The sequence below is a fragment of the Diadema setosum genome, chromosome 3, assembly GCF_964275005.1.
Source record: "Diadema setosum chromosome 3, eeDiaSeto1, whole genome shotgun sequence".
NCBI lineage: Eukaryota > Metazoa > Echinodermata > Echinoidea > Diadematoida > Diadematidae > Diadema > Diadema setosum.
In genome coordinates this window covers 11,628,357-11,639,780 of record NC_092687.1, presented here as the reverse complement: position 1 = coordinate 11,639,780, position 11,424 = coordinate 11,628,357, and the positions used below count along the sequence as shown (strand labels likewise).

The 11,424-nt window shown below is 37.4% G+C and overlaps 1 long non-coding RNA gene across 1 annotated transcript; it reads right to left on the bottom strand.

Moving 5' to 3' along the window:
* Nucleotides 1–534: 534 nt before the first annotated feature.
* On the bottom strand, nt 535–9,376 carry LOC140247032 (uncharacterized). Its single transcript, XR_011902582.1, has 3 exons — nt 9,120–9,376; nt 4,704–4,910; nt 535–2,793 (listed from the first exon to the last, which is right to left on the bottom strand). It is a non-coding gene; the product is annotated as an uncharacterized lncRNA (long non-coding RNA).
* Between the last annotated feature and the right edge of the window lie 2,048 nt (nt 9,377–11,424).

The following is an 11,424-nucleotide window of genomic DNA, read 5'->3' as shown; positions in this document are numbered from 1 at the left end:
TTGGTTTGTATGTTTGCTTTTGAACATTCACTTGTCTGAGCTACCTTTGGAAGTTTGGACAGAAGTGGAGCTGGGTTCTGGTTTCATTCCCAAGTATCTCTCTCCCACTCTCTCTCTATCTCTCTCTCTCTATCTCTCTCTCTGTCTCTCTTCCTTTGACTTTTCATATTATGTAGCTTGTTGTTTTGTTTGCTTTTACTGATTTTGCACAGATACTGCCTACGTTATGCATGAAATCATTAGTACAACGTAACTGGATGTGATGCAGTAAAGAGTATAAAATGAGTTTATCACCAAAATTTGATTTGCTGTGTCTAGATGTGTATCCCAAGTATAACATGATTACCAAGCGTCATATTCACAGATATTCAGGCTACGTGATGTTGCTAAAAACCAGTATCCATGGCGATGAATGGCTACATCACCCTTCAATGCTTTATTGTCAGCAAAACCCGAAAATCAAGTCAACTTTAATATCAAAAAAAAAAAAGACAAAGCAAAGCAGGTCTGGAAAGAGGAATATTTGCCGCTTGTTTATTTTGATTTGGTTTCATTCTATGTAAAATTTATTAGGGATTATGATATGTGCAACAAAATTGTGAACAGTTTACTAATAGTTCTCTTTTGTAGAGTTCATAGCACTTGTTACAGAAGTAATCTTGTCTGAAATCATTGTATATCATGTGTAGAGGTGTTCTAGTAGAAATAATAATGTTGTAGATATGAAGTTGGACCATTCAAACCTGTGGATCAGAGCATGACAAAATCTTATAAAGTTTTGAGCGCTAAATGTGCAGAGCCTTGTCCACAACTTGCCTTCATTGCAATTACAACCTCCTGGTGAGAATTTTATTTACATTTTTTTTTTTTTTTTTGTCATCTAAAAGAACAGACTGATCTTTTTTTTTTCTTTCTTCGAATTCCCGCTGATTCATAAAACATTAACAGTGTTTGAAAGTACAGGCAACAGCCCATGATGGAAAAACTATAGACTTGAGTTACCTTTATCTTCGGCTTGTACATGGGAATGACACACATAAGGCAGGGAATGTAAATTGGGACCTTTTTATTTTCATTGACTTAGCTGGTTATTCCACATACTTTGTATACGCCATTGACCTATGCAGAGTTGACTGTATCTCAAATTGCATTTTGGCTTTTGGTAAGAATTTATCTTCTCTTTCATTTCTTCTATCCAAACATAGTAGGCAAAGGGGAAAAAAAAAGGAGAGAAAGAAAAATTGATATTTTATGTGTCATATTTCATCACAATAATGTGCAATTGCTCTGAAAGATAAGTTGCTTAAACTAGTACACACTCAAAAGAAACTGGAAAGAAGCTGCATTTTTAGAAGCTATTCCTCCACAGAAATGCACAGGCATAAATAAGTAGTGTGGTACAATAATAACAATGGCCAAGTCTATGTTGTGCATGCTAAGACATTTTTGTGTCCATGCTACATGTATAATGGACTGTAACTTAAAATTAAAGCATAAAATGGTACCAAAATCGTGTGCACTGTGTGTTACCTTTTAACAATGTTTCTTGTAAAATTGATTATTTTTGGTACATTTCCTCGTTCGTCATAGCTATGTCGAATGTATTACAAAAACTAAATAATGGACCTGTGCCAGGACAGTGAAAATGAATGAAATTGGCATCAAAAATTCTAGTGTGGAAGGAGAGGGGTACCATCATTGATAACAACGCCCATTTGATAGCTCCCTCTACGCCCTATTAAACTATGGTAGGTCTCATTCTTCAGACGAGCGTACAATTACTGTAAATGCTTCACAAATGACCACTGGGAAACCCTATGGAGACGGGTGATTGATTATCATTGAGATAGTTAATCACAGAACGAGCTATATTCGCAGTATTCCAAATGTGGCTCCATTTCTATTTCGTGTAACTTATTAGGTTAGAAATTCTCTTAAAGGGATGGTGTAGTTTGGTTGAGATGGGGCTTCAGATTTGTGTGTGTGTGTGTGATATTGAGAAAACCACTTATGAAATATGAAAGAGCATACAATTGTAAGAGGAATTCAAAGTTAATTTTACGAAAATTGGTTTTGACATTGCTGAGATATCCAAAACGAAGTAGTCCTAAGAAAAGGGAGGGCCCAGCTTTTATTAGGACCACAACCAAACCCATACCATTCCTTTAAGTAGAGTTTGTTATTACAGTGAACATTGTCATTAAGAGCTCGGATAAACGGTCCCTCTTGTAACAAAAGGTGATTTTCTGGGTATCCACTTTTTTATATTTTTCCTACCCGTGTGAAAACAAGACCAACAAATACTGATATAAGTATAAGAAGGTAATACGGGTGTAAGTATGATTTTTAGGTCTTGGTTATAACAAGTTCCCCCTCTACCCTAGCCTTTTGTCAAGGCCCTCTCGCTGTAACGGGCGAGTGAAGAGAGCCCAGCCTAGCGCGACAACGCTACCCCACTCAGCTTGGCTCTCTTCACCATAGAGCGAGAGGGTCTTGACAAAAGGCAACATCTACCCAAACAAGCTTAATATTCCTAGAGGAATAATAAACGCCATATAAATTGAAATAATAGGAACAACAACAACAACACCAAAAAAGCTGTCGATCTTCTTCAAAGGCTGTATGTCTCATGGAATTTTTTTTTCAATGTCGAGCTCGTCGGCTGCATGACTCGATCGAGGGTATCGGGATCGTGGGATGACCCCGTGGTACTCTTCAAGCACACTCTCACATTTACTCATGGAATATTACGAAGCTTTAATATGATATCTGACGAGACTTGTTGAGCGAGACCTGTTGGAAGAGAAAAACAGGATTTTGTCTGAATAAAAGAAAAGAATATAAGGCGACGGCAATTCGCCGCCTTCAAAAGCATTTTGCATAATAATTTGAAGGGTGCAGTATCGCAAAACGAGCTAACTCTCATCTTGTTTAGTTGAGATATGTGGTTTATCATTTGTGATTAAATACAGACAACAATACGAAAATATAGGACATTTTTAATAATAAATTCTATAGAATATTCTTTATTATGTCAAAGTAAGGTATTACTAGAAAGGTTTAATTTTGCTCTATATGATAATGGACTTACATTTTTTTTTAATAACACTTAGCTCATTTTGCAATAGAACTATTCATTTCATCCTGTTTGTATTCTGAACCTTGTAACTCTCGCCTGTTATAATAATCATATATTATCTTTTTATGGATACAAACTACCGGTCATTCCATCAGTTTATTCATATACAATTCGCAAAGTGAGAATAATAAATGCTTAGTGTGAGGTTCCTTCCAAGTTTAGATTGCATGCAATGCACCCATCTTGAATACATTTCCGTATGCATCGAGTCTTTAACTCGTAATGTTGCATTCATCTTTCCTGTTCATTTTATTTGATCAGAGTTTGAAGTTTCCGTGTTCTTGACCAAAGAAGGCTCATACATGAACAAATAATGGATATATGATATATACAATATGTAACATATATATATATAATTATATATATATATATATATATAATATAATATACATGTATCATTTGAATGTAAACCCATTGGGAGAGTTAAAAGGAAAGACACTTCTATAAGTTTGATTATTGTCTATTTTCATAACAGCTAGATAAAAACGTACCGAAATACTTAAAAAAAAAAAAAAGAAACGATAAAAATTATCAAGACATACGTTCAGCAGATCGAGAAAAACAAGATTAAACAAAACGAAAAGAAATAAAAAATGATTAAAAAAGCAAAGATTATTAGATCATAATATAGATATGTAAGACTTTAATACAGACAACAAAGGAACAATGATACACCCAAATTACAGTAAATGTATCAATATTTTGAAAAATTATTTCAGCAAACTTAAATTTGAATGAAATAATGTGTAACTATTATACATATAAATGCATGATTATGACAACAATAATGTGTGTGTGCACGTGTGTAAGATTAAAGGATGGATTTTGTTGCATTTTTTTCTCTTGAAGTCATTACTGATTTTACCCTATTTAATTGCTTATGAAACTGTGTTCAATTTGCTAAATCATAACGACAGCAGAGCTGCTGCAGTTGCAAGATTTCTGATAGCTTTCGACGTGCTTTCTTTTCGTTATTTAGATTTGGTAAAACTGCTTTAAGGTCTGTTATTCATCCTTTTTCAATAAAAACCACCTGATACATACATAACGGGACTCTAAAGGTCATATTTTTATTATCGATATCTGGGGTTGAGTGTAATATAAACATTCTCTTGTAGGCCTTCCTTGTAACTTATGACACTATTATGACATTTAAAATGCTTGGGTTTTTTTTTTTTTTTTGCGTTATTAATTATGTCAGTATGTGTATGTGATCCTTTCCTTCAGTTAAAAAAAAAAACACCAAACAAACAAACAAAGGTAGAACTGTTCCAAACCGTAATGTTTGGAGGCCGTTGTCCAAGTCAAACGATTTGCTTATTGACAAGCAGTCTCCTCCGCCTGTATACGTAAACATTGTTGTCATTAAATTAACGATACATTCATAAGATTCTCTGCTGAGAACTCTTGATTATTATTATGCCTGATATTCTCATACTCATTTTTGTTTGATATTAAGAGAAAAATAAAACTTACTGAAACTTATCTGTTACTATGATAATGACGAGGCAGAGTTGGCTATCAAAAGACTACAGTTTAATAGGCAGTCTAAAAATGAACTTACGGTGCGCCACTCCACGTTGACCCATGTCATACAGGCGGTGGAAAAGTTTAGACCACTCGCTGCTGTGATTGGCTGCCCAGCTTTGCAGCTGAGTGACGCAATCTGCACTGGAAAAGACTTTATGCGGCATCAGCCCGTATGAGGGCGCCCTTGTCTGGAGGGCTTTGGGGTTGGAGGACTGTAGAGAACGAACTAAATCGTCACATTCTAAGGAGAGAAGGGAAAGTTAAGTACTTCACGAATGACAGTGAGAAAAATGTTAAGGGTTCATTGCTGAAAGTGGACCTGTGCGCTATACAAGTAGCCACTATTATCATTATATCATGTCGATTTTGAGTGAAATGACACAAATGTCAAGTTATGATATAGACTGTGATGAATAACATTTATTCACTACACCACGCATAGAACCAAACAAAATAAAGAAAGTAGGCCTACAGAGTCGATTACTCTAGAAAGCGCGAATTCAAGGCAGGCCCTAGTCTGGCTTCCCAGACCCTCTGCTCGTGCCATTTCGCTATTCAGGATATTGACGCCCTCAACGTCGAAAACTGTATAGTTTCAGGTGGTTTTCTTCGGCAAAGGCGGTGACTTCGTCGAGGGGAGGCGACTTTGTCGCCGCGGAGTCCAGTTGGCAAAGGGTCTGGAAACCAGACAAGGCAGGCCCCGACATAAAGACAAAAATAGTAAGTATAATGTCCTATCTCCCTACCATATTCCCTCCAGTACTATTCAATCGTGACAGGATTTGTTTCACCACACACCAACTGCACACTGTACAAAAGTTTTCGAAAAAATATTGATCACACATGTACATACAAATATTTTGAGTAAAGGAAAAGGGCGGGGATAATTTTTTTTTTTTCAGAGTAACAACAAATATTAGAACATGTATGTTATGCTCTTTTAATGGACCTGTATGGTCTTTTACTAATCACACGAATTGCACGTTTTTGTAAAATAAAAGAGTAGATTAAGGAGATTCTTTCCACAATTCCACCACACATTATCACAGTGAGATATTAAAGGAGGCATGAGCAGGGTATTTTATATATACCCTATAGCCTTCTTTTGATTGCACGTAGATCTTTGCACTGGATACTTAATAATTTACAGTATCATGACATGATATTTCCATGCTTAGTGATCGTTGATAATAACTCCAAGAAATCTTGTAGAACTACCAAATGGAATTCTGACATTACAAATCTTTATCATTAAAATCTATAATGTTCACTCATAAAGACAATATCAGCTCACCCAAAGGATGCTATCAATAAAATTGACTTTCACCCTTAGGTTAGAAGGTGTTTGTAGGCCCTAGGTAGTTACGTCAGAGCGAATCTATTCAGTTTAAATAGCAGCATCTCGACGCGTTATCCAATCATGTGAGATAATCAAATTGATTCCACTAAATTGCAGTACCCAACTTTCAATAACAAGGTTAGTATTCAAACGGCTTAGAGAGTGCGTCGTCGATCGTGTCTGGAAGCATAGTACGTACATTTAAATCATTTTTTTTTTTTTTTTGGGGGGGGGGAACTGATTTACACAATTATAGCAAATCTGCAACAAAAATTCTTCATTTAGGCTAATATTCATAGATGAATTAAGTTTCATTAATTTAATCGAACGCATGATTTGAATGGGGAAATCATTCTAAGTTCATAGGCCTACACATTTAAATGGCCTCCAATGAATCAGTTGGTGGATGATAAATCTGATACTGAGGGCCAAGGGGGGGGGGGGAGGGGAGGCTCGAACCCCCCCCCCCCCCACCATACATAGGAATACACAGGGCTTCACCACTTTGCCACACTTTTTTTTTCTTATAACCCTGGAAGTGGCACTAGAAATAGAATGAAACCTTCAAGTGTCAGCGCGGTAAGGCGAGGTAAGTCCTTTATATTTGCGCTGAAGACTTTTTTTTTGGAGGGGGAGGGGGTGGTGGGGGGCTTGTCAGCTGAAGAAACCCGGAAGTGGCATCACAAGTTGCGCTGAAGACATTTTTTTCTTTCTCTCTCCCCCCCCCCCCCCCCCCACACACACACACACTTTTGAAAACGTTGCGCCGGCCAAGTTTATAACAAATCAATGATTGTACGCCCCGTAGATTGTAGGGCCTACGCACAAGATCCCTTTCAGTTCCATGATTATAATTACCAATGTTTGTTTCAAATTCATAAAATTCTTTCGTCGAGGTGTCTTCATTGCAACTGATTGACAAATTGCCCTACATCGACGTAAATAAGCACTGTATTGATCAATGTTTAAGTAGTAGCCATGATAAAAATCATGGACTTTCATAATCGAACAGGATTTGAACCTACGACCTCCTGATCACCGGACAGGCGTCATCTCCACTATACCACCGAGCTTTCGCCCGACAGCAAGTGTTGGTTCTAATCCTTATAACATGCAGCGGGTACTGCGTAATAATCAAATTCATGAAATTCTTCAGTCGAGGAGTATGTACGCGGTACGCCCATGATTAACTATGAATGAAACACTGATCAATTCAGTGCTTATTTACGTCGATGTATAGGGCAATTTGTCAATCAATTGCATTGTTTGTTTGTTTGCTTGTTTGTTTGTTTGTTTGTTCTAAATTTCATTTCATCACTGGATAATTTGCCCTCATCAGCTAGGTAAGGCTGTTTTTCAGAGAGGCCTTAGGTCTTACAACACAACAGTTAACAAATCAATCAAAGCAAATTAAGAATTAAAACAAGCAGAACATAATTGAATACACTACAACATAGCAGAAGCTTTTGTAGATACAAAAAAAAAAGGAAAAAAAAATGAAAAGGAATGTAGACATAACCACTAAACAAAAACCCTACAAAAGAGGGTGACCCATACAGGTTCACGGAAATTCAGACAAATTAGCTCAAACTTAAAGGGACTGTACAGTACTGGTTGAGGTGGGGATTCATGCTTTGAACATTCTTAGGTAAGATAATGAGAAACCTCTTATGAAATATGAAAGAGCATGTAATCTTAAGAAGGATTCAACGTTTGTTTGATGAAAATCGGTTTTTCAAATGGCTGAGATATCCAAAAAAGTGATAATAATAAAAGGCAACAGGCCACGCCTTTAGATCTCTTTGTTTCACCTTGTTTTTGGATATCTCAGCCATTTCAAAACCCATTTTCATCAAATAAACTTTTGATACCCTTAGAATTGCATGCTCTTTGACATCTCATAGAGTGGTTTCCTATGAAATCCACACTAACACACATACTTTTATGTCATTCTTTAAAAGCTTTCAAATTACTTATCATTCTTACATTTTTCAGGGAGGTTATTGAATGTCATATCACTGGAATAAATGCATTCAAATTTCATAAAATTTGTTCTAGCTTTCGGAAGTGTGATATAAAGCGTGAATTACATAAAAATATTTGTCTCTTTTGATAATTTTTTTTTGACAAATAATGGTGGCAATGTCTGATGTAATAACTTGAAAATGAATATTGCGGTGTGTTCCTAACGGTTACTAATTGCTTCCACGCCAGATAATTCATTTAACGCTCGACTACTGAAACGATTATCTACTACTAAAATGGTGCGGAGAGCCTTTTTCTGCAAAACACTTATTTGACTTATTAAACTTTTACCGGCGTTCTTCCGCACAATATTGAACAGTAATCCAAATTGGGCTGAATTAGTCCTTTGTATAAGATAAGGGCGATGTCTTGCGGAATATAGGGTCTACACAACCATTCATAAGTGACTCAAACCGCAAACAGACAAAGAGACAGACGGACATCACATATACACAATACAGTCACACACACATGCACTTAACAGGACCTGCGGAGCGTTTTCAAAAGTTGGGGGGGGGGGGGGAGGGGCCCACTTCGAGATTTCATGACCTAACAAGCAAAACAAAAACAAACAAATAAAAAGGGCCTTCAGCGCAACTTCTGGTGCCACTTCCGGGTTTCTTCAGCCGACAAGCAAAAAAAAAAAAAAAGGTCTTCAGCTCATCTTTTTCCCTCCACTTCCGGGTTTCAGCCCCTCCCCCCCGGCCCCCCCCCCCAAAAAAAAAAAAAAAAAAAAAAAAATTGGTCTTCAGCGCAAAAACATAACCTTACCACGCTCATACTTCACTGTCTATTTATTTCTTTCTAGTGCCACTTACGCACTTCCGGGGGAAAAAAAGTGGGGGTATACCACACATCGATGAGCCCAAAGTGGTGACAACTTAAGTGGTACGCTATGTATTCCTTTGTATGGTGAAAAAAAGTGGAGGCCCGAGCGCCCCCCCCCCCCCCACCCGTTCCTCCGGCCATGATACAAAGATATATAGCATGTATGTAGCATAGAAGATAATCATACAGACGGACAGATCAGTGAGACACACTCCAACACATATACATACACACACAATCAATACACTCTACCCTTACCTGCACCAGTTAATGTGGACGCGATTCCGATCATTTCGTGTATATTCAAGACACCTTCATCCTCGGAACGTGAAAGAAGAGTTAGAAAACAAACGAGCAGGAGCACTGGCCAAAGCAGATTCATCTTCGCTTTGGTTTTTCATCTTTTCCGAAAAAAAAACCAACAACAACCCACCAATTCTCCACGCAGTCTCCAGGCGAGAGAGATTGGTTTAGATATCAAACTGGCTGTCATTTTAGACCGAGCTGCTGGTTTCTGTTCAGTTAGCACTGGTTAGTTTAGATCTTGAGCTTTGTACATACAGTACGTAAAGCAAAGGATGCGCACGCATTACTATACGCGCACTAAATATTGCGTATTTATAAGTGCGCTAAAACGCGCTGTGTTCAGTTCATCAAACCTACTGTTCTATACGAAAGTCGTTGTTGAGGGATAAAAATTGATCTGAAATTACGTCATTTGCAGACTTTTTTATCGGAAAAAAAGAAAGAATAGTTTGTATAAGAAAAGGCGAATATGGAAATTAATACGAGCAATATGCACAATTACTATAATGCACTGACTATGCAAGTTATGGATTGATTAGTTTTTATGAACTTATTATGGTTTCAAAATAGGTGAGTGATTTGCTTACGTTCGTAAAAGGTGAAAAACCAATAGTGTTAACTGAAGAAAAAACAAGGGACAAGAATTATGCCTAGCTCATGCAGGATCCGACTATTCAAATGGCCTGGTAGAAAATCTTGGTTAAGATGGGACTTTAGCCTGTAACTTTTGGGTCGTTTTGGATGGTATTAAATCTTCTCCAATAGCGGTAGGATCTGGAGTGCCTCAAGGGTCGGTTCTTGGGCCTTGCCTCTTTCTGCTTTACATCAATGACTTGCCTGATGGTCTCGCGTCAAAGGTTCGCCTTTTTGCCGATGATGCAATTTCCTATATGACCATCGACAATCAAAATCATACGCAAAATCTTCAAGAGGACTTAAACAAAATTGGTGACTGGGCGAAAAAATGGATGATGGATTTGAACACAGATAAGTGTAAGATTTTGACAATATCCAGGAAAAGAAGAAAGGTGCAACACGTGTATCATCTAAATAACGGGTTACGCCCCTCTTGAATCTGTTGAATCCGTGAAGTACTTGGGTGTAACCATCACTTCTGATTTGAAGTGGACCCAACACATCAACAATACTGTCAATAAAGCCAATAACGTGCTTTCTTTTCTAAGACGCAATCTTCGCATAAAAGCTTCTGATGTTAAAGCCACAGCTTACAAAACGTTGGTTCGACCAATTTTTTTTTTATTGTTGAGTATGCTTCCACAGTTTGGGACCCATCTACCAAGAACCTAATCCACCAAGTGGAAATGGTCCAGAGAAGAGCTGAGCGATTCACTTTAAATCGCTACCATAACACCTCGAGTGTCACCAGAATGCTACAGGAACTTGATTGGACTACTCTGGAACAGCGCAGAGAAATTAATGACAGGCTAATTATGATGTACAAAATACACAATAATCTTACTCCTCCTTCAGCACAGAACTATATTATCAAACAGGCTACTCAGTTGACGAGAGCCTCGCAACCACACTCCTATCAGGTACACCTACCATATTCGAGAACTGAATCGCATCGCCATTCGTTCTTCCCAAGAACTGTAAGGAACTGGAATATTCTGTCATCAGAAATTGTTTCAGCGCCATCTGTGAGTTCATTTCGAAACCGTCTAACTGTTGATCACAGTGGCTAGTTATTTTCGTCAAATTTTCTATGTGCTTGTAAATATCTGTAAATAAATTGTATTATGATGTAAATAGCACCAGTCTGCAAGAATCTTCAGTCTATTGAAGGAGGCAGACTTAATCAGAAGAAGAAGAAGAAGAAGAACTTTTTGCAAGATAATATTAGAAAACACTACCTAATATCAAGGGACATTTTAATTCTTATCAGCTTATAGGACTTCAAAGTTTGCTTGATAAAATTGGTTTCGAAATGGCTGAAATATTCAAAAAAAAAAACCAAGAATTTTGAGGAAAAGAGGAAATAGTGCCTTGTAGAGTTATTAATATTAACGATGCGACCAATGCATTCCTGACTGAGAGGACTGTGACGTTTTGTGACGTCACGCATATACAGGAATGGTCTGCATAATTTTCACTTTTCAAACGTCATAAAAATCAATGAAAGAGCACTTGACTTGGCTTTTTCAGCAAACAGGGATCATAAATCGACTGACGTGTATACTTCCTAGAACCTTTCACATTCCAACATTGGGCACATTAGATTTGGGAGATAATCACA